The following is a 13,512-nucleotide window of genomic DNA, read 5'->3' as shown; positions in this document are numbered from 1 at the left end:
CACAAAAATGTCTATAACAGTTGCCCCCTATAGTATGAGGCCGTTTATCGGGTGAAATGCTTTATTAGGAGGATCCGAAGTTCTTCTAATGCTGGAGAGGAGACCTCTAATAAGATACAATACAATACATTATTTTCATAATGTTTTCATGATCTCGCTGAGGCGGGCATTCCCATGCTCAGCTTTATAAATTCATTTTCATGTACATAGGACAGACAATCGTCTGATGGTAGACTGATGATTCTGGTGAAGTCATCATCCTTTTGGTAGGATGATTATCTGTGCTACAATGTTGTACATTTCAATGTCTTTATTTTTCCTGAATATATATCGCAGCCCGGATGGATGAAACTAGATCTGGGGTCTTCAATCTCGTCCGATCTTCACTCTAAGTACAAGTCGATCCATGTGAGAAATGTTTTGAAGTCGAACATGGAAAGACATCACTTGATTACCAGTCAATGACGTAAACTGTTAACAAGCGTGAGAGGAATCACCGATAATGATAATGACCCTCAAGGTACTGTAGTACAATTTACGTGGTGTGAATAAAGGACTTGGCGTCGAACACCACGCAAAATCTTTCGGTCGAAGGTCATTGATGTATACCTATTGCCGGAAGTGAGAAACTTGCCATTGAGGCATGCAAGCTTCAAAGTACTGAAGGGGTGTTCCTAGATAACCTTCTTGGATAATGAACTGATGTCGACAAGAAGCGATCCGTCAAAGGAGGGCCTTAATGAATCCCACATCAATGACACAGAACGGAGCAGGTGATTTTGATGGAGGTGAAAATGATCTGGTGACATACGGTTCAGGGTGGTGGTCATGAAAGAGTGAAATATAATGTATGGTAGTGGATGGGACACGGGTGACTTTTCTGGATGACTTCTCTTGAACATGTCGGCGACACTTATGTGATGGATCGGTAGCATTTACCCCAAATGTGGATGGTATGGCGTGACCATGGTGATGTGACCGGTGAATGAAACAACCCAACCCGACTCTGGCACGGAGTGGAAGTGTCATGTTCAAGAGCGACTTGCTACCAATAAAGTTTCTTTGAGTTTTCTTCCCAATTTTTCCCCAGTCATTTCTGACTAGTACCTCTTTATTTTTGTCAAGCTTGAGGAGGATAACATATGCTTGTTCTATAATTTTCCCTTCGGGCAAACCCATCGCTATGTTTTAACGAGCCTAGCGATAGTGAAACTCGTTCTCGTCTAAAGACAAGTTTGTCGCTATTAATCTTTTTAACGAGCCTAACGACAAAGATAACTCGGTCCTTTTCCTTTTGAGGGAGTCTGAAAAGGTACGTAAAGATAACTCCGGAATTCCTTTTTCGTCATCTAATCCCTTAAGTCCAAAAAAGTATAAAAGAATACAGAAGGGATGAATTTTCGATAGTTTTAACGAGCCGAACAAAACAAGCACTTGATCTTTTTGTGCAATAATCCCTCAGGTCCTAAAAGATTAAAATCTAGAGGAGGGATAGCACTTCCTGTCGCTTTAACGAGCTGGAAGGCCAAAACTCGGCAATATTTTCATATTTTACGAGTCAGATGAAAAGAGCTTAAAGGAGACTCGTCTTTTGAGGAACGAGTGATAAAATGGGTAGCAGTTGATTCCAGGTAAGGTTCGGAATTCTCCAATCATGGCAGTGTCACAAGGATGGCTAGTGAAATCACTCTTCGCAGCTGTTCCTCAAAATGGGTAAACAATCAAATGGAGGTGAACGATCGGCCAATGGAAAAGTGCAGGTGACGGTGCATACACGACCAAGGCTTTAATGGTTGAAAATGCTTCATTCACGATGGTTATTTTCCGGAGGATAGTTCATTTTTTAACGAGCTTAAACGCGGGGGGAAACACTTGCTCGATCTTATGTTTATTTTTTAACGAGCCTGAACTATGTGCTAAAACTGCTTGATTAAGCCAGTCATATGATAAGAATGCCTCATATAAAACGACAACTTTTAGATTTTTGCCCCACATCCTTTCTTTATGCAAGTTTGGTGACGACTAATCCTACGAGTTTAAAGGGTTAGTGGTCCTAAAAATTTAAAAAATAAATATCCGCCCCTTGCTTGCATGCCAAAATGTTTGCATGCCCCCAGGTATAAAACAGAGTTTCAAAGTTACCCCTCAATTTGCAGACAAAACATTTGTTCTATCAGGAGAGGCCTACCTCTTACAGGTTACCCAAAGATTGCTCTATTCGCGGTGCAAACAAAACAGTTCTTCGGCGATGTCTACCGAGATAAACAAAGGTGAGTGACTCCGTCTGTCAACTCACATAACTTTGACAAAAGAATCTTATTCTAGAACAACCCCTCTTCCAATCACGGACGGGGTATGGACTAGTCATATTCTCCCGTGGAAACCTACTCTATACCTGAAGTTTTCCTGCCGAAGCAGACCAGGACACATGCCCCCCTGGGTTTCAGTCATATCCCTCCGAATTACTCGCGCTCATCGGGAGGACGGATTGGGAATTGAGACATTTCTTGCGTGAAGAGACCATTTAGGGATGGTATATGACTATTTGCTATGCGTGATCCGGGAAATGAAAGTTGGTCCACGAGCTTGACCACTCTTCCTTCGTGCGGAAAACACATTACTCTAAAGAGCGAGGAGACGATGGCTCCCATGCAATAAATATAGTCTCGTCCAAGGAGTAGGTTATAATCCAAGGGTCCTTGAACAACCATGACGTTCAGGCGAACTGTCTTCCCTCTCAATGTTATGGGCACATCGGGGAGGATCCCTAAAGGTCGACTGGTTCCTTTATCAAAGCCTGTCAGATTTCTCATTTCAGGCAACAGCGATGGCGAACCAAGCGCTTTCCAAGCAATAGAGGAAAGGATACTCACAGACGCCCCCTCATCTATGATGGTGCCAACCATGACCATTCTGTATATTTGAACGATAATTCGGAATGGTATGCTTGCTGGCAAACGGGGTCTGCCTAGTTGATTCCAGTCGAAGGATACAACTAGGTTGCTTGGAGGTGGGACCGAGTACACGGCTGGGTATGGCTTTGACGAACTTCCTTCCTGCGGTAAAGGAATGGGTGGATTGCCCCCATGTTCGTCGGAGTCTGTGTTGATGAAGAGAATTTGGACGGTGTCATCCTTATCCTCTTCAGTGACTGTATCATTCGAAGATAAAACCTCTGAAGGCAAGACCGGGTCAACTGCCGCCTCGACCTTTTGACTTTCGTCTGGTATGGATTTAGTTGGTTTATCCTCAATGATAGACGCTTCAGCTGACCACTTGAGCTGGCCAGCTGGGTTCTCAACTAGTGACGGACTTGGCAAGAGTTTTTTGTGTCCAGGAGGAAGTTGTAACGGTGAAACCGGGCGATCATCCAAAACTCTTTTAGCCTCGTCTAAGAAGGGACAACGGTGGAGGGCATGGTCGCCTTCGCACAGTCTACAGGGAAATCTAGCTTTCCCTTTTTGTCCTGGGGCTTCACTTTCACTAGTTGACGGTGTGCTTTCAACATGATCTCCAGAGGTTGATGACACCAGATTGTGCAAACGAGGAGACCAGTCCCTTAGTATCCGGGGGATGCAAGGACAATCTCTGTGAAAGTGGTCTCCTCTACAAATGACACATGGCGATTTAGGCCTGGTCGGTGCTGTGTGTGGATTTTCATTAGACGACACTCGTTTTCCCTTATTCGCCTTTGGCTCCTTCTTCTTTTTCTCTTTCTTCTTCTTTTCCTTCTTCTCCTTAGGAACTTGGTTTTTAGCTTTACCAGTCCCGTCAAGCGAAGAGGAAGGAAGAGAGGAAGAATTAGAGGAAGTAGAAGGCTGGTGGGAAACTCTGGACTCGTCTAATTGCTGATTCGATTGTTCAAGAATAGTGGTGTTCTGAATGACATTGGTTGAGAAGAGCCATACTGGCAGGCCAATTTTCAGTCCTGGAAGCGACAATGTGGCCATATGGGGTGCACCAACATCTCCCCAAGAGGAGGAGGGACTAGGATTTCCACCAAGGAGAATTCCTTGGTTGGTAGGCTCCATTTTCTCAACCTAAAGATCAACGCAGGAAAAAGGGTATGAATATTCCGTTTAAAATAAATTTTAACACGCTTTGACACAACTTTGTTTTTTCAGTTTTAAAGAGTCGAGAAAAAACAAAAGATGACTCTAGTCTCCTTCGATTTTTAATGAGCCTGAAGTGACAAGTGCTCAGATGGACCTTTTCCGTTAAGGAGTCTGAAAAGGAACGAAAGGGACTACTCTGGAGGTCTAGGTAGAGGGAGTGCCAAACCAATCGCAAAACCGTAGAATACTTTTTAGGGTACGGCGGTCAATCTTCCCGAATGCTGTGTTCAGTGCATTGCGATCAGTAGGGTGGCTGACATGGCTTCCTATGGATAAAGGTTTTATGCCTATAGGGGTCCCCCAATATATACTCGACGGTACGTGGGAGCACAAGTCCGTACTAGCACTTATCGTCTCAAAGTGGAGGAATCACCCAACCAACAGTGAGGACAATAGTTACCAGGCTTTACAACGCTGGAATACGTCTCTAGCCTAGACCTCTAGATGTTGTGCGTTAAGTTACAAAGCGTTGTTAAGTTCATTGAATTTATTTTAGGTTGATATTTCTTATGAAGTTTTCCTTTTGGGTTCACCACGAGATGTAGATGTAATTCCTAAAATGCAGTCTAAAGATGATAAGCAAGCTTTTATCTCTTTTCAGCAATGAAAATCCTAGCTACAAGGGGAAAAGAAAGACACAATCTTTTCTCAAAGAGCAAAGAGCACACTGTAAATGCACTTTTCCTAAATCAAGCCATACAAACTGTCAATATGCAAATGCACTTGTGCATGTATTTGTTTTTCACTTTCTTAATATTGATGCCTAAAAAGAAAGTTGTTGTACAAATTTGAACTCGATTTCAAGTGAAAAACACAAACAAGCTTCTTTTCGAAATAAAAAAGTAGAGACGATTACGACACTTTATGATTTTGAAGTAAACACTTGTTTCGACACTAAAAATTCACAAATTCAAGCCAAAGGCAAAAGTAAAAGCGTAATCGACTGTCAACAGCAAACAAATTTTCTCCTAAGATCAAAACGACACTTACGACAGATCTAGATCTAAGGGCGACAGTATGACCAGTTTACTTTTGCAATGGGAAACTGTAAATGACGTAACAAATACACAAAAACAAATACAATTTCTTTTATACAATTGAGGCGGAATTAAGGCAAAGAAAAGGGGCTTTTAAACAGACAAACACACTGATCACGGGCTGCAAAAATCAGAGGTAAAACTGGAAAAAGTGAGCAAATAACCTCAGCTAGGCAGGGCTAGGCTGATCAACGCACCTGCTACATAGAGAAACTGAATTGCAACGCAGGTAGCCCTCTTGGGAACTGTGCTGAAATGCAGAGTCTCTTCAGAGAGCCTGCGCTGAAGCAGAAACAAGAATTTTCTCTGGGTTCTGGGTCACTGTTTGTAGTTTAATCTATGGTTTTTGGCCGGATAAAAGCAATCAAATGTGCATAATCAGAGGGTTGATTTACAAGAGGTTTGAGAGCTATCACAAAGGGTAATCAAATCATTTTTGAGTCAACTGCTCAGATCATAAACAGGTCCAGTGAATGGACTAGAGTAGCAGATGTCTACTTTGCATTTGTAAATGGCAAATGCAGTTCGATTCGCTACTCCTAAGTTTATGAGATGAACAACAATAGAAACACAAATAAACTAAATAGACACGATCCCCAGTGGAGTCGCCATTTTGTTTTCGGGAAAAGTGTCTATTCAGAACGACCCTATCCCACAGGGTTGTGATAGAGACCTCAGAAACAAACAAGGAAAACTACTCTTGTATTCTTCTTTATGAACTATAAACGAAGATGATTAAGATGAACCGACCTGTGTCTTGCGCTAGTAGTTCGATCCAATGTCTCTTCTCTTTGCCAGCTCCCAACGATCTGCTCCCTCACTTGCCCAGCGTCACAGAGTTCAGGACTGCAAGTTCACAGAAGAGAGAAACTACACAAAGACATGGATTTATGTTCATAAAAAGCTTAGGATCAGATTTAAGCTAAACATACAAATATAACGCACATCAAATATACAAGCATGTAGGAGAAACTCAAGTAGTTTTATTGATAAAACAAGAAGATCCAAGAGGAGTTACAACCGATGATTCCTGATCCAGCATCAGCCTCCCAGCATAGAATCCCTTCTTCACCTCCAACAAAGCATAAATCACCCAATACTCTGATATCTATCACAAAACCAACAGCAATTCTCTGCAATGTACAAAATTCCAGCCTCTGGATCTCTTGGTGAGGGATCCATATATAGATGTATGCAAAGAGGATGAGTCAGCTCTTGAATTGATTAGTGGCTTCTCTCTGTCAGTTCTTGCTTCCACTTGGAGATTGAGAGCCTCTTACTCATCACTGGTCGAATTCAGTGAGGCAAGTGTCATTGGAGAAGATTCTGGAAGCTTCCATTGTCTCTCCACCTCGTTGAATGACTCTGCCACTTGTCATTTCCTGCTCAACACACCCTGGTAGTGCATTCAAGTGTGTTGCAATGCACCTAGCCAGTGTATTTGGGTGCTTTGCAACGCAGTCAGCTAGTGGGGCACTTGAAATGATCCTGTTTTGACTAGTCTTGAGCACTTTTTGGTGGAGAACTTCTGGGAGAAGCTGTAATTTGTTGACCTTGTTTCTTTAGGAGCTGGAACAACACCTTTAGGGACTTAGGATCCCTTGGTTTATGGACATTTCATGCTTATAGCTGTAAGGCACAAAAATGTCTATAACAATTACATGGGGGACTTGGCTAGCTAGAAATCAAGTTACTTTCAAGGACTCTTGCCTTCCCTATTGGAAGACTTGCTGCTGAAGGAGCTGCCATTTATGAAATTATTCCTATACCTCAAGCTCTTAATCCTCCTAGAGCTGTTTGTCAAAAACTCATTAGATACTCTATGCCGTGGGCTTATTTTGATGGGGCTTCGGATATTAATGGTCGATGCGGGGTTGGCTTGATCATTCACTTTTCTGAGGAGAAGGTTGTTAAAGCTTCAATAGGTCTGGGACAAGGTTCAAATAATTTTTCCGAATTGAAAGCCCTTCATCTCCTCCTCAGCTGGCTTATTCTTAGGAATGTGAGAGAAGTTCATCTTTTCGGGGACTCCATGAATGTGGTGAAGTGGTTTAACGGGGCTCAGCGTTGTAGCAATCTTACTCTGTTTCCTTTTTTCAGAGAAGTTTCTCGTCTTAGGAATCACTTCATGAGATCTCTCTTAGTCATATTTACCAGGAAAGTTATTATGTCGCAGACCGTCTTTCTAAAGAAGGAGTTGAACTTGAGATGGGGTCGTGGTCTATCTCGGAGGTTGAAAATGGGGTGGTTCAACCTGTCGAACAACCCATCTTTGCTTAACTTATCTTCTCTTTTCTTCGGTTCCTGTAAATAATCATTTTGTTTTTCTGCTCTTTTCCTTGTTCTTCTACTCTCTGTTTTTCCCTGTCAGCTTCTTGGGCTCTTTTCCCTATTTGTGGATGCCTGTGAAGCGGTTTTAGTCTTTTCTCTGTAGCAGTTTCAGAATCCTCAAAGTGTTTATTGTGGATTTTTGAGGCCTTAAACTCTGATCGCGCTCTGGTTGTTCTCCCGCGTGATCTTGTTTCCAGCGGAATGTGTGGATTTGGAGGAGGTTTACCCTCTTGTGGTGGCTTGTTTTATTTTAGCAGTGAGCAGGCTTGGCAGTAGTTCAGCGAAGCGTGTGGATATGGAGGAGGTTCTCCTTCTTGCGGTGGCTTTCTCTGTTTTATCAGTGAGCAGGTTTGGCAGCAGGCTGAGACTTTCCCCGCTTGCTGGTGGATACAGTCTCGGCGATTTGCTTACATATTTTATGTAACCCCTTTTTTTAATAAAAGGATGGTCTTTTTCTGTGGAAAAGACAAAGCTACAACGAGATGAAAAGTTTGGCGAATCCCACTATGCTCAGTCACAAGTGGATGATGATTGTGAAAATTTTAGAGAAGCAATAGAGAAGGAGTATGTAGATGCTCATGATTTCAACTATACACAAGCACAAGTGGATGGATATTTAGTTAATCAAGCAACAAAACTTGCTGATGATAGTAAAGTTTCCATTAGAGAAGTTAGTGTTATGGTAATCCAACAATTCAATTTGTGAATGTTATATTTGATGAATATTTGTTGTCTAATGATGAATGGTTGTAGATGATGCAAAAAAACATCATATAGACATGATTCTATACAGTGATAAAAAAAAACTTGAGTCAATGGAAGACAACCTTTTTGCAACACCACAGGTTAATAAAGAAGTGGAAGAGACAAAGACAGAGACAGAGGCACAGGCAAAGAAGGAAGCTGACAAAAAGAAAACAAAGACAAAGGCAGGAGTAGAGCTGGAAGTGCAATAAGGGAAAGATCTCATTACAGAGAAGGAATGAAACCAATGTGGTTTAACAAATATTTATAATTCTAACATTGATTTCCAGTGTGCAGGTACACACAATGATTATGAAGAAGAGTTAAATTTCCTTGAAGCATGGTTTGCAAGACCATGCCTTGATAAAGTTTACATAGAAGCTGCAAAAATGAACGTTCAAGACATCTTGGATGATTAATAAAATTTGCAAGTATTGGATTCCTGAAGAAATAAATTTTTATTATAAACTTATGTTGCAGAAAATTGATGATGAAGATCACACAACAAAAGATGACATGTGGTAGCAGTCCACATACAAACACGTTGAAGACATCTTTGATGATTAATAAAATTTGCAAGTATTGGAGTCTTGAAGAAATAAATTTTTATTATAAACTTATGTTGCAACAAATTGATGATGAAGATCACACAACAAAAAAATGACATGTGGTAGCAGTCCACATACAAGCCGATTTTCGAAGAAGTCCAAAACATGCTTAGACAACTTGTAACAATGGAATACCTGCACCAACAAATGAAGAATCTAAGGTTTGAAGGATACAAGAAGAAAAAAAGCTTAAACAATTTAGAGGCTACATGACCTAGAAGAAGAGAATAAGAAAAGTAAATGTAGTTGAAATCATTTTTTTTTTAATTGTAAGTCTAGCTAAGACATAGACCAACAAACATCTTAATATGTGGTTGTAATTAATGGGGAGTGTTGGAGAATATAACTCCAACCACCTGGACTATCCATCCAAGTGTCTTAGTTTAGTTTCAGTTAATCCATTTTAGTTTAGTCCCACTGCAGTCATTTACTGTTGATGTCTCCAATGTAACCTGATTCACAATATTGAGAAGAGAAATTCTCATCTCCACAGTCCGACAACTTCTTTTAAAAATCCTAGTTACGTTTGCCCCAAAGATATCAAAAATACTATTTAAACACTCCCAAAAATGAAGTGAAATTTTCTGAAGAATTTTTTGCCAAATTTGGAGGAAAATGAACCAAATTGTGACATCTTTAAACAACGCCATTAATTCTGGTTTAACAAACAAACATCATTATCCTATTAATATAAATTCAATTCATGTATAATTTTCAATATATTTGTATTTAATAAATTTTGGAATAAATTATTACTCTATCTATTAATATAAATCCAATTCATGTATAATTTTAAATATATTTGTATTTAATAAATTATGGAATAAATTAATTCTATATCAATTTTAATATATATATGCAAAAATGAAAAACTCAATTTCCATAATCGATAATTTAAATAGTCAATAAGAATGGCCGTTATATTTTTACGAGTGATTCAAATAGCAGGTTTATACCTTGACCGTTTCAGCCGCACGTTTTTTTCTAATGAATAATGAAAATTGAAAATCTAGTTATTAGGTTTTTGGCAATGGTATATAGGAAAAACGTATTTAAATTTGGTAATAGACTGCCTCCTTGATCACAATAATGATCAAATTTCCACTTTATGTAAATAATTTCGTTAAAATATTCAATTAAACATGTCCATAATTTTTCATATATGTTTTGTATTTTCAAATTTCGATCACATAAATCGATTCGCGAAAGCCTGGAAGTATGTCTGAATCAAAATTATATGTAACATACCTGCTTCATATGGTGTAGTTTTAATTTCTATCGGAATTTGTACAGAATAGAAAACAATAGTATAGAAATATAAAATTTTATGAATTACATTGCTCATAATTTTAAATTTTTATATTAATATAGTGTAGATTTTAGACTATTGAAATTAAGTCAATCAAGTTTAATCCTATAAATAAGAATAAATCAAACATTTAAGTTTACTCCTATCCAATCACATATAGATGAATAAGAATATCTTTCCATTATTGAATCACATATAAATGAATAAGAATATCTTTCCATTATTGAAGTTGAGACACTGATTGATCAGTGACTTTAAAATATTTAAGATTATGACTTGCTAAAATATTTAAAGATTATAGATTTATCTTAAATAAAATTTAATATTAGGCGAGAGATTTAACTTTTTTATTTGCAAATTTTTGTGAGTAAATATTATTTAAATGTTTTATATTTGCAATTTTTTTTGAGTAAATATTATTTAAATATTTTATATGATTTTTTTAGATTTTAATTTTTTTTAAATTGCCATAAACAAAATTTTGACTTTGATGACCACAACTAAACTTAAACATCATACTGACCTATAAAATAAAATAAGCATCTGGACTCAACAACAAATTTTAAACATAATTTTTTTTTTATTCAATCACATACGAATAAGATTGTAACGATGCCATTGGCATTTCCAATGACAACTCGATCAGTAATAGAAATTTCAATCTGTAATTATTTTCTCGGAGTCATTTAATATGACCTGCTTATTAACAATCACACAATTGAGTACTGGAAGTACTAAATCGATGCTGCAACATGCATTATTTCAATGGTGCAACACCCATTATTTACTTACGATTCATGACAAATTTCTTTGTCAGATGTGAACCGATTAAATTTACATTTCAAATTTCGATAGCAATCTAATTGCGCCAATCCAAAGCATAAGAGCCTTCTGGTCAAGCAGTGCTCTAATCCAGGGCTGATTGTCTGCCTGCAGGAATGTAAAGGACCGTCAGTTTTTGTGAAACTAAAGAGAATACTTCAAAAATTATTAAGAGTATGAGTTTTCTGTTTCTGACCTGATCTCTAATTAATGACTTGAATCCAGGCCGCGTTACCCGGAATGCCCTGGGTCACCGGAAACAGCATGTAATAAGAGGCTGGTGCAATATTCCCATTGGGAGGAGCTGTAACAGCGACGGAGTACCTATTGGCTGCCACGCGAACCGCCGCCGCCAATTTCAGCCTTAGCATTCGCTGACCCTGAGAATACGAATGCGTCGAGTATGGCGCACTGAGAAGATTCATTTCCAATGCTGTGAGCGGACCAGGAAGAGTAAAAACCACTGTAAATGTCTGTCCATGGCGAACGCGAGCAGGGGCATTCGTGATCTGGGGGCGTCTAGCTTTAAAACTCTTGTCGAGATACGGAGGCAAGAAAGCTTCCACTCTCAATTCCGTAGGAAAGGCGCCAGTGAAAGTATAGAACAGATGAGTATTACTCCCCGCAACCAACACACGACCGTCGGGCAGCAAATTGGCAGTGGAATGATACAGGCGAGGTATGGCAGTCGCTTTCATGACAGCAAATCTGCGCCGTCCGGGATTGTAAATGACGGGATTCAAGATCGGTTGCGAGGCATCTCCGTAGCCCTGAGATCCTCGCAACGCGCCGTTGATGATAAGCACTTCGCCAGAAGGAAGAATTATCATATCGCCCATGCATCGTCTCATGGGCATATTCGACATGGCCCAAGCAGGGGCCTTCGCGGTGATCACCATTCTCCCGCATGAGGGAGAGGTCAGAAGTTGTTTGGCGGGCTGTCGAAAGGCCCCAAACTGGGCCCCTCCGCAGACAAGGACCTCGGCAGCCTGGTAACCGCTCGGGCCGTCGAGCGGGAGAAGCACCGAGCTGCCTCCCGAAGGGTAATTTCTTGGCTCCCCGGGTATGGTAGGGAAATTGCGGACAACGGCCCGGGTATTGTAATTCAATTCAATGGAATCTCTGTTTGCGAAAATATAAAGATTTCCGTTGGGCAGAAGATGTACGAACGGATAATAGTTGTCGTTTTGTGCATCATTGGTGGCTCTCAGAAATGGCAGTGAAAAGCTTCCTTCTCCTCTCGCTTTCGGCACGAATTCGTAAGTGAAAACCGCTCTGCCTCCCACGACGATTACTCTGCCGTCAGGCAGGAGCTGATCGGTCGCATACCACCGCGGTTCGGCTAACGCTGTTTTGGGATCCTCGACCCAGTCGCAGGCTCCAGCCGTCGGACAGGGTGCGATTCTCCTCAACTTCCGCCCACCGTCCAGGTTCCCGCCGGTCTGTAGCAGCGTTCCGTCGGGCAGAAACTGTCCCGACGAACACCATGTATCGGTCTGAATGAACAGCGGGCGTATCCCGTTGTTGGCGAGGTTTAGCATAACGCTGTGGGCCGTGCAGTCGCGCTGGAGAATTTGGTCCAGTGGATTAATTCTGCATCTTCCGTTGGGCAATTTTATCTGAGACGGACCGATGTTGGTCCGGTCCAGCATAACGACTGTGTTGAAACGGGTAACTGCAGTGTGCATCGATGATATTCCAGCACTCTTTACCAGCAGTTGCCAGTCACCCACAGACGCAGCTCCTTGACCTTCGACCAGAAGCCACAGCCATGAATTCACCAACAGTAACAGACAAATCCATCGCAACATTTTGAGCTTCGCTCTCACCACCATGCTTAGGTCTGCGAATACAGTGAACAAACTAACAGATTGGAGGCTTAAGTAGAATTTGCATGACGGTGTTGTCGGCCTGCCTCGATTAACCAAATTTGCACGCCACTATATTCAATTGGATGGCCACTTTGAACTTATCAAACGGCAGATTTCACGAGGCAGTTAACTAACTTATCTAAAATTTGAAGTCCATTGCAAGATACCTAGCAGCTAGCTGTATGGACTTTTAATAATGTTTGCCACTGCACATGAACGGAAACCCTGTGGTTGCCATGAAGCAAACGTACACAGCAGCATGATTGTCCGTGTTGACCATCGTATTTTAATGAAATTAAACTAAAAACAATATCTCAAGTCTCAATAAATAAAACATTAGATTCGATATGCAGGGCCACAATTTTTTGACATTCTCTCCGCTGGAATGTGGAGTAATTCCAAGCTTTGCTGATTGGTTGGACTCATCCCGTTAATTCCAAAGTCAAATGTTGTCTAGGGTTTGGATGCTGTACAAATTTTTGTATCCTCTCTATTGAAATGCGAGGTAATTCCAATCTTTCTTGACTGGTTCCAAATTCAAGGATTCTCAGACTCAGTCCGTTTATTCCGAATTGAATGGTTGTCCCCATGATGCTTGGACGAACCCAAACGGTCTGAAATATTCATGAACAGTGAATATGGAGGTATATTTTAAAGGAACGGAACGGAAGGGAA

General features: G+C 40.5%; 1 pseudogene; it reads right to left on the bottom strand.

The window, feature by feature from the left end:
* Positions 1-10,978: 10,978 nt before the first annotated feature.
* On the bottom strand, positions 10,979-13,117 carry LOC149208530 (aldehyde oxidase GLOX pseudogene; annotated as a pseudogene).
* Between the last annotated feature and the right edge of the window lie 395 nt (positions 13,118-13,512).

Source organism: Pinus tabuliformis, chromosome 1_2, assembly GCF_031772625.1.
Source record: "Pinus tabuliformis cultivar Carrire ecotype Pingquan chromosome 1_2, CPIR1, whole genome shotgun sequence".
Classification (NCBI taxonomy): domain Eukaryota; kingdom Viridiplantae; phylum Streptophyta; class Pinopsida; order Pinales; family Pinaceae; genus Pinus; species Pinus tabuliformis.
Note: the sequence above shows the minus strand (reverse complement) of the source record. Positions and strands in the feature narration are given on the sequence as shown.